The 13359-nt window shown below is 55.3% G+C and overlaps 1 long non-coding RNA gene across 1 annotated transcript; it reads left to right on the forward strand.

Moving 5' to 3' along the window:
• Positions 1-771: 771 nt before the first annotated feature.
• On the forward strand, positions 772-5805 carry LOC127060444 (uncharacterized). The gene is made up of 2 exons (XR_007779504.1): positions 772-2569; positions 3200-5805. It is a non-coding gene; the product is annotated as an uncharacterized LOC127060444 (long non-coding RNA).
• The last annotated feature ends 7554 nt before the right edge of the window (positions 5806-13359 follow it).

Genomic DNA, 13359 nt, shown 5'->3' on the forward strand with positions numbered 1-13359 from the left:
ATCATCCCAAATTCTCTGAACTCTCAGAATCACTGTCCCCACGGGAGCCTCTGGCCCCATGACACCAGGGAAAGGACAGGCCAAGTCCATATGTTTTTACCCAAAATTAATGACCCAAGTCCCAGCAGGGTATTCCAGGGAATGGGAAATTCTGGTCCAAATGACTGAAAAAGCTGAAGAAAACCACCTGGAGCCAGGTGAGACAACGACAAACAGGGAACTAAAGGGCTTTTGTCTTAAAATGAAGACATAAAAATGGAGAAACCCTGAACCCCACAGAGATGCTCAAAACTGTTCAGAGACCCACCCCCAAAGCCATCCAGGGACCCCCAAAACTACCCAGGGATGCCCTCAGCCCTCTGAACATCCCAAACCACAAGGTCCCTATAGGGAGATTGAGGTCCCTGGAAGGGTTTTGGGGCTCCTGATAAATGACACAGAGAAGAGAAATTTTCAGTTGCTCTGAAGGTGCTGGATGGAGCTTAAAGACAACTGGCAGAAAAGCTGAAAGGATGTAAAGGTATGCACAAAGGATCACAAGCACAGCTGGAGCCAGTGGACCAGCAGGTAATGAGGAATATAGTGGGGTTTTTGTCAAGTTATGTAACTGGACATGCTCAAGGAAAACATTCAAGGAAAGGTCATATGTACTACGGAAACATTCCATGAATATGACCACCAGAGACCCGTTTGTGGTCCCTCCAGGACCATACCCTCTGGCAAAGTTTCACACATCAGATTAATGGAGAAATCCTTCAGTGTGTCCCGCGCAGATAAAGAACGCCTGCTTTCTAATGCTTCAAAATGTGTTAGAAAGTTTATTTGCCAGCCAATTTTAGTATCATTCCCTTGCACGGGCTTACGTATAGAGGGGGAGCTGAGAAAGTCCTGTCGGGATTTGGGAGGGTTTGGAGTTCCTAGGAGAGATTTGGGGGGGGTCCATGGGGAGATTGGGGGTCTCTCTCAGAGGGATGCCAGCTCTCTGCCACTTTAACCACCCCGAGGGCCTCCCAAACCACATGGGGACCCCCTCGACCCTCCTGCACCGCGAAGTCCCTTCTAGGACGCCCAGAACCACTCCAGCCCCCCTCCACTCCAAACCTTTCCCCGGGGATCCCAAACAACCTCTCTGAGACCCTCAAAACAACCCCAGTGACTCCCAGAACTCCCTGGGCATCTCTCAGCGCCCCCACACCCGCAAACCCCTCCAGGGACCCCAATTGCGACTCCAAGGTCGCCCTCGGTGCCTCCGGAGGCCCCAAACGGCTCCGCGGATGCCCAAACCGCTCCCGCGGACCCCCACCCCTCTCCCGCCGCACTCGGGAAGCGCCTTCTCCCTCCCCCGCCTCTCATTGGCCTCAGCGCCGCCCGTCCCCGCCCTGAACCAATCAGCGCCCGAGCTCGGAGCGCTGGGCAAAACCACACGAGAGCGCGGGCGATGGAGATGGTGAGGCTTGAGGGCTCCGGAGGGGACCGAGGGGGGAATTTGGGGGCTCGGGAGGGCCCCCTGTCACTTCCTGCATACCTCCTGCAGAGGCTCAGCCTGGAGCAGCGAACGGAGTGTATGGTGCAAAGGAGGTGGGAGAGCAGCCAGGCCTCAAAGTGTCCCTCGGGATCCCCGAGTGCCCCATGGAGGCCCCAGCCTACTCCCCCGTTCCCTCAGTGTCGTCCCGGACTGCTCCCCAGACCCCCAAATGCCGCCCCAGACCCATAAGCGCCTGCCATTTCTCTCCCTTGCCCCAGTGTTCCCCAGAGCGCCTCGGGGACCCCCAGCTACCTCACCCGATCCCAGCTGATCCCCCGGACCCCGCATTGTGCCCGCAAGTGCGTCCCGCAGCCCCTCAAACTCCTCCCGAGAGCACCAGCCCCGCGGGGTCAGTGCAGGGTCAATATTTCGGGGGTCCTCGCCCCTTCCCAACCCTCTCCTCCCTCCACCAGCCAGGCCCTGCTCAGGCCCCGCCCCCGCGGGCCAGAAGGGGCGAAGCCTCTGCTCGGCTCTACCGCCTGCAGCTCCACCCTCGATGACCCCCTCGTCGAAATGGCGCTTGAGGCGGTGCCAAGGGGAGGAGCCAGCGCTGGGACACGCCCTTGAGGGGCAGGGCCCTGCTGGGCTCTGCTGCTCCCCAGGGTTCCCTGCAAGAGCCACCGGGGAGGTCACGTGATTCCCCCAGGACCTTGCAGGGGGCGGGGCCCTGGCAGTCACATGACCCACCAGAGGCTCCATGGCCAATCGGGAGACACTTCTGCAAGCACCAGGGGGCGTCTTCAGCGCAGGCCGTCTCCCCAGAACCCTTGTGGCATCATCCACGTTGGAGGCCACATGACTCCCACAAGACCCTCTGGCCAATGAGGAGCAGCTCTCTGGATACCCTGCAGGGGGCACTTTACTCACAGTCACGTGACTCCCACCATGCCCCGCAGCAAGTCAGCAGCAGCTGCAGTGCACCCCTGCACCAGGGGGCATGACCCGCTGGGAAGCGAGAGTCCCATGCGCATTTGCTGCAAGAGTCATTTTGGGGGTCACATGACTTCCTCGGGGCTCTGCGGTGTGCGCCATATTGGAAATCATGTGAGTCCCAGGATGGCCTGAGGCCTGCAAGGGAGGCGCTTCCTGAGCCCCTGGGTCGGGGAGGGCCTGGCTTGAGGTCACGTGACCCCTATAAGGCCCCACAGCCAATCAGGAGCAGTGCATGTGATGCCCTACAGGGGATGCCATGGCAGCAGCCACTGAGTGAGGCATCAGAGGAGCCCTTGAGGGTCATGGGCGTCACTTGTGGGTCATCAGGTCACTTGAGGGACACGGGGCTCACTTAAGGATCATAAGGTCACTTGTGGGTCATGGGGGTCACTTTTTGGCCAGGGAGTCACTTGAAGGCTGGGAGCTATTGAGGGTCATGAGGCATCTTTGTGGGGCTAGGGGGCATTTATGGGTCACAGGGGTCACTGGTGGGCCTGGATGCTCTCTTTTGGGCCAGGGGGTCACTGGTGGGGCTAGAGGTGCCCCTGTGGGCTAAGGTGGTCATTTGTGGGCCAGGAGCGTTCACTCATGGGGTGGTAGGGCAGTTGTGAGTCAGGGGTCACTTGAGGGGCTGAGGGGGCACTTGTGGGTTGGGGAGACACTTCTGGTTCAGCAAGTCCCTTGTGGAACTGGGGGAACACTTGTGGGACTGCCACTCCCTTTGACATGCACCCCCCCCAGGCCCTCTTGGGGACCCCCTCCTCTGGATTCTGCGATGCCACCGCCGGGCCATAAGAGGATGTCTTCGGTAGGACATCCCCGCCCCCGGATTTCAGGGCTCTGCCCCTGCGCCTCCCTCAGCTCCCCCTAACTCCCTGTTTGCTCTCCTTCTCCCCCACAGGGAGTGGGGAATGCCCACCTGGGCACCCCCAGCCCATGGTAGGGCCAATAAAGCAATGACACCCCAAAATTGCGCCAGGAAGGTGGGGAGACCCGCAGAACTCCCTCCCTTACCTTCCCCACCATTGGGATTGCCCCAAATCCCCTCTCCCCCTAAATGTCCCCAAGAACATTTGAGGGGGTCTGGGGGCTCAAAAGCAGCTGTTGGTGGGGTGCTGGGTGTTTCTAGGGGGGTCCGTGAGGGTCTGTGGGGTGTTTGGAGGGGCTCTGAGCAGTGGAAATCGGGAGTGGTTGGGTGGGCACTGGGTGTTTATAGAGCGTTTAGAAGAGGTCTGTGGGATTTTGGAGGGAGATGCTTGGAGTGTTGGGGAAAATCTGTGAAAGATATTGGAGGTCCAGGAAGGGGTTTGGGGGGGGCCCTTGGGCTTTGGACCGTCTTTAACGGTCCGGGGCTCTGTGGGATGTTTTGGGGGGCCCAGGAGAGCGCTGGGGTGTCTGTGGGGACTAGGGAGTCTTTATGGGCACCTTGGGGCTTATTGGGCGCATCGGGGCGGGGAACCCCAAACCCCTGGGAGTGGGGCTCACCTGTCTTTCTTCACTTTCACATGGCCGACGTGGCGCGGGGGGACTCTGGTGTCCCTCCGCGCCTGAGTGCGCTGTGGGGGGTCATGGGGGGCGTCAGAAGCTCCCCTGAGCCCCCCAAAATCCCGCGGGCCCCCCGCCTCCCATTGGCCGCTGGTTCCGCGCCAGTTTACTCACTTCCTGGACTACAACTCCCGAAAGACCGCGGGGCCCCGTAGGACGCTGATAGAGCCGGGACTGCGGTTCCCGTCATGCCCCGCGGCCCGTGAGGGGCCGTCAGAGCCGGGACTGTCCCCAAAGTACCTTCCCAGCTGCTCCCCAAGTGCTTCCCTGAACCGTAAGTGCCCCCCGGAGCCCCGTAAGTACCTCCAGTTTTCCTCTCCTGACCCTCAAGTGCCCCTTAGAGTCCCGAAGTCCGCCCGCTCCCCGTTCCCCTACTTGCCCCCAAAATGCCCCCCGTGTGTCCCCTCGGACCACCGAGTGCTTTCTAACTGCCTCCCCGCCCCCTGAGCGCCCCTCCAGACCCTTTCATGATCCCGCAAGCACCCCCAGCTGGCCTCCAAGCGCCCTTCGAGTGTCTCCTGGGAATTGGCGTGATGACGACAATGTAGAGAAAGACCCTGTCGCAGTATCAGCAACAGTTCAGCCTTTACTTAAAATTTGAATCAAAACTGCAATTGCCGATGTGGGGGATGCACAAGCCCCCCCGCCCTTTTTCGTGCCAGTCCGTGGTCCCTCTTGGAGCCAGGGAAATTGCAGGAAAAGCATTCCTGCGTGTTGTGCACATCAAAATTTTGTGGGAATTGGGAACAGAGTCTGTGTGGTGAGCTTCCCTGACTGGTGCAGATAAATCCTATCAGATGAAGAACAGGTTGAGAGGACTTTGGGCACCTGGAGTATACAGTCCTGTGGCCCCCCCCAAAACCCCAGAGACCCCCTCCATCCCCTACAGACTCCCTGGTAGATCCCAAATACCCTCAGAATCCCCTCAAAATGCTCCATAGAGTTCCGTCCCCAAATGCCCCATAAACCCTCAGAACCCTCCCAAAATTCCTGAGGCTCTCTAAAATAACCCATAGATCTGCCCACTCCCCTGTACCTCCAAAAGGGGCTAGCTCAGGGTAGGCACGGTTAGATGGGATATTGGGAATAAATTCCTCCCTGTGAGGGTGGTGAGACCCTGGCACAGGTTGTCAAGAGAAGCTGCAGCTGCTCCATCCCTGAAAGTGTCCAAGGCCAGGTTGGACAGGGCTTGGAGCAACCTGGGATTGTGGAAGATGCCCCTGCCTATGGTTTGGGATGGGTGACCTTGGCTGACCCAGGTGCCCCTCCTGGCTGCTCCATCACTCATGCTTCAGGAAGAGACAGCAAGAGAAAACCTGATGAAAAAGCTCCTGGGGAAGATGGGTTGAGGGGGTGTGAGTCCCTCAGGAACTGCTCCAGGTCCCTTTCCATGGGCTGAGTCCTCAGTTGGAGGCATTTCAGACATGGAGGCAACACCTACCTCACTCCTGTTTTTCTCCAGGGCTGCAGGGCACCTGCTCTGCTCTGGCACCTGCAGCACTCACTTGGGGAGATGCTCAAGGAGGAAGGACAACAGCAGTGAAAGGGACTTGGGATGAAAGGAGGCATCAGCAGAGTGAGGAACATTTCCCAAGCTCTAGCTGGTGTCAGGTGAACTCAAACAGGAGATTAGGTTTGAACCAGAAAGTGAATTCTAAGAGTAAATAGTGGATTTACTCCTGTGGCAGGGAATTCTCTGGAACATGGATTTGTTGCTTCAAAATGTTTTACTTTCCATAATTTGTCTGTGCTTTGTTATGCAAGAGGTCATTGTTATAAATAAAGAGATTACGATAATGCTATTTATTAATCTCCCTTGCAGCACATATGCAAGGCAGATTCTTTGTTCTGAGGACTTTAACTTGTGCAGAATTTACCCTTCCCTTGCTCATAATTTTTCTTTGCTGGGCTGCTCCCACTGAACATCACCAAATCCCACAAGACCAGAGTCCTGGCTACACCAAAATAAAATGAAACCGTGAATGTTATTTTTCTCAAGGATTTTAAGGTTTATAAATCCCCTGTTCTAGAGTGATATGAGGTGTGGCAGGCAAGACCTAAAGGGTTGAGAGATAAAATCACCATTTTTCATATGTTTTTTGTGAAAAATAAAATATTTTTACTCAGACATGGCAGGATCTCCCTGCTTCTGCAGGGTTTGGGGAAGGAATCTGGGGATATCCAACAGGTCCTGACACCTCATTTCTCTTTAAGTGAGGATTCTGAAATGGCAAAGGAAAAGGATCAGGAAACTTTAGAAGCTGAGGGAAACCACCCAAATCATGGTTGCTGAGGCTCTTGCTGTGTTTTGGGCAGTGAAATAACGGTTGGGGTTGGAAGGGCCTCTGGAGATCAACCAAGAAAATGTTCTGGTCTGGCAGAATCTCCTCAGAATGTTTGGGGTTTGGGAGGTGAAACTTAATTTGTGTCCCTGAAGGGATGGATGGTGTTTTCTCCAGGTTTAAGTTTGAAGGAAACAGAACTGTGAGTGTTGCATTGCTCTCAGCTGTTTTTTTGTCTCTCAGCCCTGTGGGATGTAGTAGGACAGGTGAGGTTCCTCCCTGCCCACCTCTCCCACCTCTGAGTCCTTCTGAAGAGCTGCCAAGGGAGCCCAGACCCACTTCACTCCCCTCATCCATCCAGGAACTGTCCAATTATAGAAGGCAATTAGATCAATTCTGTAATGTAATTTTATGGAGTCCAGTGGGGAACCTTCTTCCTGCCTTCCTCCCAGTTTATCTCATGCACCTCTTCCTGCTTTATTCTCTGTTGCTCTGTCCTGCTCCCTGTGCTGTGAGTGTCAGGCAGGGGGGGAAGTTGGCGAGAGACAACGACCACTCACCCTGATGTTCATGTGGCAACAGAGAGCTTTTATTTCCCAAGCCCTTGCTTGTATTGGGCTTTGAAAAACCCAGTCGGGATACTTTCATAGGTCAGAACTCTACACCCCTTCAGGTCCTGGCCCGGGAAATGCCTGCAGCCTTGGGAGAGATGTGACTGGGAGAGGCCCCTGTCAGTCAAACCAGGGGCTGGTTGCTTTGCCTATCACAAACCAGCTAAAATATGGTAACACTGTGCCATCATTCATCTCTGTGCCATCTCTCCTCTCTGTATCCCTCTGTCCTGCTCCCTGTGCTATCATTCGTCCCTGTAACTGACAGAACTTTCTTTCCCTCAGTTGTCTGTATATCATCATCTCTTGCAAGTTGCTCCTGCTTTCACAGAATCACAAAATCAGTTTGGTTGGAGGGGACCAGTGGGTCATCTGGTTCAACCTTCCTGCTCAGGCAGGTTCATCCTGGGGCACGTGGCACAGGATTGTGTCCAGACCTACAGTCCCCTGTTGATCCAGATGAGGTTCAGTGTACACAAACCATGTGGTGGAAGTTCCTACTGAGGTGCCATCACCATATACCGACTCATTGGAAGTAATGTCATGGAAAGGAGAACAAAGAGCAGACAAATTGGTTACCAACTCTGGCAATATGAAGAAAGTATCTTTTTCAGCCTATGGGCCTGCATCTCATCTGTGGAAAAGACCTCCATCAACTAAAAGAAATTACCCATGTCTCACTAGTACAGACCAGAGTCTATGAGGGGCAAGTGCCCCCTGCTCAAGAGAAGGGGCACACCACAAGGCAACCTCTTTGTTTTACCTGTATGACCATGATGAAAACATACGGAAGTGGGATGGAAAACCCACCTCTGCCTTGGCAGCACGGGTATATGAGTTGAGAGGAAAAATTAACCACCACAGAAAACTCTTAAAGGAAAAATGCCTCTCAGTTTCCACTGGGCAAGTCCTCTGGCAGAATTGAAGTGCTGATGTTACTTCTGACCTTCTGGAAGGGATCTCCAGGTCATATTTACAAGAAGCAAGCAACAAGTACCATGAGCTAGAGGGGCCCTGGCTCCAGCCAGGTGTGAGAAAAGGATAGTGGGGTCTGTTGGACTGTGTGGATCCATAGCCTGGCACAGCAGAGCCACAGGAGCACACGGCTTTGGTTGACATGGGTGGACAATGTACCCTGAGGCCATCATGCAGGGGCAGAATCCATCTCTGATTCTGGGATGACAGGGGGATCCCAACAGGGACTATATTGGAAGCTGAAGTGCTCCTGACTGGGCATGAGTGGCAGAAAAGCACCATTGTTGCTGGCCTAGAGGCTCTGTGAAGCCGTGTATCCAGATCACCTCAGGAGAGGTATTTCAAGGACCCAAAAGAACACCAATAAGCTGTGGGAGAGCTGTTGTGGAGACAGAAGAAGTTCAGACAGCTGAATCCCTTGCTTGATTTTTCAGAGGACCCTGCTGCTGTGGGACTGCTGAGGTAGTTGAAGAACAGCAGGTACTGATGGCCAGCACAACAGTGTCCCATTGGCAACATGGCACCGACTGGGACTTCAGAACCCCGTCCATGAGCTGATCCGTGAACTGGAGAGCTGGGTGTGCTCAGCAAGACTTGCTCACCCCTCAACAGCCCCACGTGACCCCTGCCTGAGTCCTGTGGAGAGTGGACACAGACAGTGGACTGTCATGGCCTGAATGAAGTCACACCATCACTGAGTGCTGCCATGCTGGACATGTTGGAACTTCAGTATGAGCTGGAGTCCAAGGCAGCAAAGTGGGGCTGCCTTAGACGTTGCCAACGCATTCTTCTGCATTCCTCTGTTGGCAAATTCCCAGAGCTGGGGTCCCACTTTGGGCCCCCTGTTCTGAAGCTGCCCCAAATAGTGCCTTGGCCCCCCTGTGGCTCCCTGCCCTCACAGGTGGGCTCTGTGACCACCTTGCTTAGTGCCACCGTCAGCTCCAGATGGGGCCTGGGGTTCCCTGGTGAGGGGGGAGCAGGGGCTGATGATGAAGCTTTGTGCCCAATCCCTATGGTGGATGTCCCACTTACAGGGGGGTCTCAGTCTTATGGGGAGGGGGATGTCCAGTCCAGTGATGGGTCCCTCAATCCCATGGAAGGAGGACTTGTGTATTGCAATCCCATTGGGAATGTCTCAGTTCTAGGAAGGTAAATCAGTTACCTGTGACGGTCTCAAGGCCATTAATGGGGGTGGGGTCCCAATCCCATACAGAGAGGCCCAGATCCCTGGGTAGAGACTCATTCATAAAGGGGTATAGTGTCCCCTGTCCCATTGGCACGGTCCCAAAAATGAAGTAGAGGAAAGATGCTCTTGCCCTGTCCTTTTTACCACACCCCCTCTGTTCAGGGTCTTTCCCCTCTCTATTTTTTCTCTCCCAGACGAACATGGTGCCACTAGAGTGATGTCCCAGCTGGCCAGGAAGAGTCCAGGCACCTCCTGCCACAGGGCACGGACACTGGGGTATGTGGGATAGGGTGGGAACATGGGGGACACATGGGAGACATGAGGACATTGTGGGATACATGGAGGGACAGGTGGGACATGAGGGACCCATGAGGGACTCTTGGGACATGTGTGTACATGAAGGGGGGACATGGGGACACAGGGTGTCAATGAGGGTACTGTGTCCATGGGGATGGGCAGTGTTAGAAATTAGCCAACTCCTAAAATTTTTAAGTAACTTTAGCCAGGGGTTTTGTTCATCTTTGCCATGGGGAAGGGAATGGAAGTTTCTTTTAAGATACTCTGTTCCCCAGGCAAGGCCTGACGAGCTTGACATCTCAGCGGACTGGGAGTAGCCAGAGTATGCTCAAGAGAGAAGTGACCATCACCACCCTTCCTTCCTTCCTGATGTGTCAGAGACAGTTGGTCTGAGAAAAGATCAATAAGAGAATAAAGAAAGAGGACCTAATTAGCATTGAAGGCAAAGGGATCAATAACCAATAGGAAACCAGATACAAAGAGCTGTGTAATTTGTAGCCAATGAACATTGAACCAATGAATTTTTATGGGTTTTGACTGTGTAAGTATGTGAAAAATCTAGTAAAGAACCATGCGTGATGGAATGGTTTTCTCTCACAGCACAGGCAATGTGTGGATTAAATTATCTCTGTTGCACATTCTGGCTGGAACAACATTCTGGCCAGAATAAAGTAATGCCTTAATTCTCTTTAAGTAGAATCATTGTTCAGGAGTTTTTGTTTTTCCCGCAATTTCGGTGACAGCAGGACAATGCCTCCATATCCCTCCATATCCCCACACATCACCTGTGTGTCCTTTTCCCCCAGATGGATTTTATGGACAGCTGTAACCCTTAACTGACCCCCACTGGCCACGAGGAGGCACTAGGAGCTACTGGGACCATTCTGGGAGTAACTGGGGTAACTAGGATCATACAGGGAACACTAGAACCATGCTGGAGAGTGACAAGGAGAAAGGGGAATCATACTGGGGGTAAATGGGAGCAACTGGGACCATGCTGGGATCATACTGTTATCATAGTGGGAGTGACTGGGATGATACAGGGAATGACTGGAACTGTACTGGAGGTGATTAGGAGCCACTGAGACCAGGGCCAGAAGGATCCAGCAAACTCCAGGCCTTGGTGCTGGGACAGCCCTGGAACAGATTCCTTGGGGGGAACCCTTGTCACAGACAGGAAAACCAGGGCATTTGGAGCAACCAGGGCTTGGGAAAGGCAGGTACTGCCTGACTCACCTGATCTCCTGCAGTGCCCAGGTGGCCCTGGTGGGTGTTGGACATGTGTGGCTGTATCTGTCTGCAGCTCAGCAAAGCCTTTGGCACTGCCTTCATCTCCCTGCCTCTCATGAAGCACCTGCAGCTCGCAGGTGGGGCAGGTGCCTCTTGCTGGGAACGCCTGGGTGGTGGCCAGGCCAAAGAAGAGTGGGAATGGGGCCACAGCCAGCTTGGGCTGGGCACTGCTGGGTTCCCCAGGGCTCAGTGTTGGGACTGGTCCTGTTCAACATCTGGCCTGGGTGGACAACTAGGGGCAACTGGGAGGCTTGATGGGGTCAAATGAGGAGTGTGGTGGCCCACTGGGAAAACTGGGGGTTAACTGGGAGGTCTGCAAGGCAATGCCCTCAAGAGACCCCAAAGCCCACCTGGGCCACCATGGGTTCACTAACACCGCAATCTGGTTCACCCAATGGATTTCATGGACAGTTGTCATCCTTGACTGACCCCCACTGGGTACTGGGAGGCACAGTGAGCTACTGGGACCATGTTGGGAGCCAACTGAAGACACACTGAGAGCAAATGGAAGATGCTGGAACCATGTTGGGGGTACCGAGACCACAACTGGGGCAACTTGGATCATACAGGAGGGGACAACTGGAACCATGCTGGGTTCATACTGGGAACGTGTGGAACCACACTAGGGGCAAGTGGTATCATACTGGGAGTGACTGGGATCATAGTGGGATCATTCTAGTGAGGACAGGAATTGACAGGGTGCCACACTGGGAGTCGTTGTGATCATACTGGATTCACACTGGGAGTGACTGGGAAGCACTTGAATCATATTGCAGAGGACTGGACTCATACTGGGATCATTCTGGGAGTAACTGGAATCATGCAGATGACCGGGAGCAACGGGAACCACACTGGGAGTGACTGGGATCACGCCGGGACGATTACAGAGCCTGTACTGGGATCACATTCGGACGGTAACTGACACAACCCTGGGAGCACCAAGGAGCGGGGTGCCCGGGGCAGGGTCATGCAGATTGATGCTAATGAGCCACCCGCCGCCGCGACCATCGAGTCGCGGAGTCTGGCGGCGCAGAGCGGTCGCGCACGCCGATTGGATGCAGGTAAGTGACGTCACGAGCGGCGCCGCAGCGGCCGACCCAGGCGTGATGGCACTGGCGGGGAGCGGGGCTTGGGGGTACCTGGGAGCGGTGTGGGGTGTCCCGGACACCTGAACCCGTCCTGACTCTCCCTTCCCCGGCCATCGGGTCTCGTCCTCGCCCTGACCCTGCGGTGGACTCGGCCCACCATGCCCCGCCCCAAACTCACCCCCCGAAAGCGCCGGGGTCCCCCAGCCCCGCCATGGCCCGCCCGCGGGCACGCAGTGACACCCCTATGGACCCTCCCCATTTTTGTCCTCCGCCCCCAGCTTGTGCCCTATATACCCCTATATGCTTCCATCACCTATAGTCACCAAACAGGTGACTAAACCTCCTCAGATACCAAAACAGCACCAGTCTGCTGCTGCACCCTGACCCTTTCGCCTGCCTGGTGAGAACCCCCACATCCCAAAATGAACACTCCTGCAACCTAAAATCCCCAGACATCCCAAGTTCCCCCATGGAACCTCCCCAGCAACGCCCATGGACTCCCAAACTCCCCTGTGACCACATAGATCATCTCAGATACCCATAAAATCTACTTTGGGACCCCCAAACCCCTCCAGGACCCCCCAGTTTCATCCCAGAACTTCCAGTATTGTCTGAGATCTTCCAAATCACTCTGGATCCCCTTTCCTAGGATCCCCAAATCCATCCCAGGACACCCCAGATCAACCCTCTCAGACCCTGCAACCTCCCCCAGAGCCTTCAAATCCACCCTGGGACCCTTCAGCTCCCCATAGGGCTCTCCCAAATACCCACTGGGACCCTTCAAACAATCCCTAGGACTCCTTCAAATCCAACCACAAATCCACCCTGGGACCCCTGAAATCCAACCTGGAGCCCTCCAACCTCCCCTTAGACCCCATTCCAAAATCCCATTGGGACCCTCCAACCCCCTACAGACCTACCAAGTTACCCCCCAGAACCCCAGATCACCCCCTGGGACTTCTCAGGACCACCCCCTTCCCCCAGGGCCCCTCCTCAACCCTGTACCAGCCCTCCCTCCCTATGTCCTTGTCCTCCCCATCCTCGTGACATGGTGGGCCTGTCCTCCCCCAACATATCCCCCAATGTCATTCTGTGGTTCCAGACATCCTTGTGTCCTGCCACCTTCAGAGGCTGCAGGGATTGGGTGTTCCCTGTGCCCCTCCTGCCGTGCTGGCACTGTCCCCCCCATCCCATCGGGGTGTCCCCAGGGGAGTGTCCTCATATTCCCATGGCCGAGGGTGTTCCCAAGATGTTCCCAGAGTGGTGCTTTCCCCTTGGGAGATCCCACCTGGGAGATCCCAGGGTGTCCCCATCATGATGTTCCTACATCCCCACTCGCCAGTTGATCCCCAGGTGTTCCTGTCCCTAGTGTTCCTCTCCCTGGGGTGTCCCCAAAGTGTCTCCAGGGTGACAATAAAGGTGTCCCCAGGCTCCTGGGATCTCCCCAGGGCAGTGTCTCCACGTCTCCAGGGTGTCGCCATGGTGGAGGCCCAGCCCAGGATGTCCCCAGTGCCCCCATATCCCCTCCATGTTGTCCCAATGTCCCCGCACTCCGTGTGACCCCGCTGCCCCCATGTGCTCCCCTCCCCGTGCCCTCCCTGCTGTAGGTGCGGGAGATCTGCCTACT

This window comes from Serinus canaria, chromosome 25 (assembly GCF_022539315.1).
Source record: "Serinus canaria isolate serCan28SL12 chromosome 25, serCan2020, whole genome shotgun sequence".
Lineage (NCBI taxonomy): Eukaryota > Metazoa > Chordata > Aves > Passeriformes > Fringillidae > Serinus > Serinus canaria.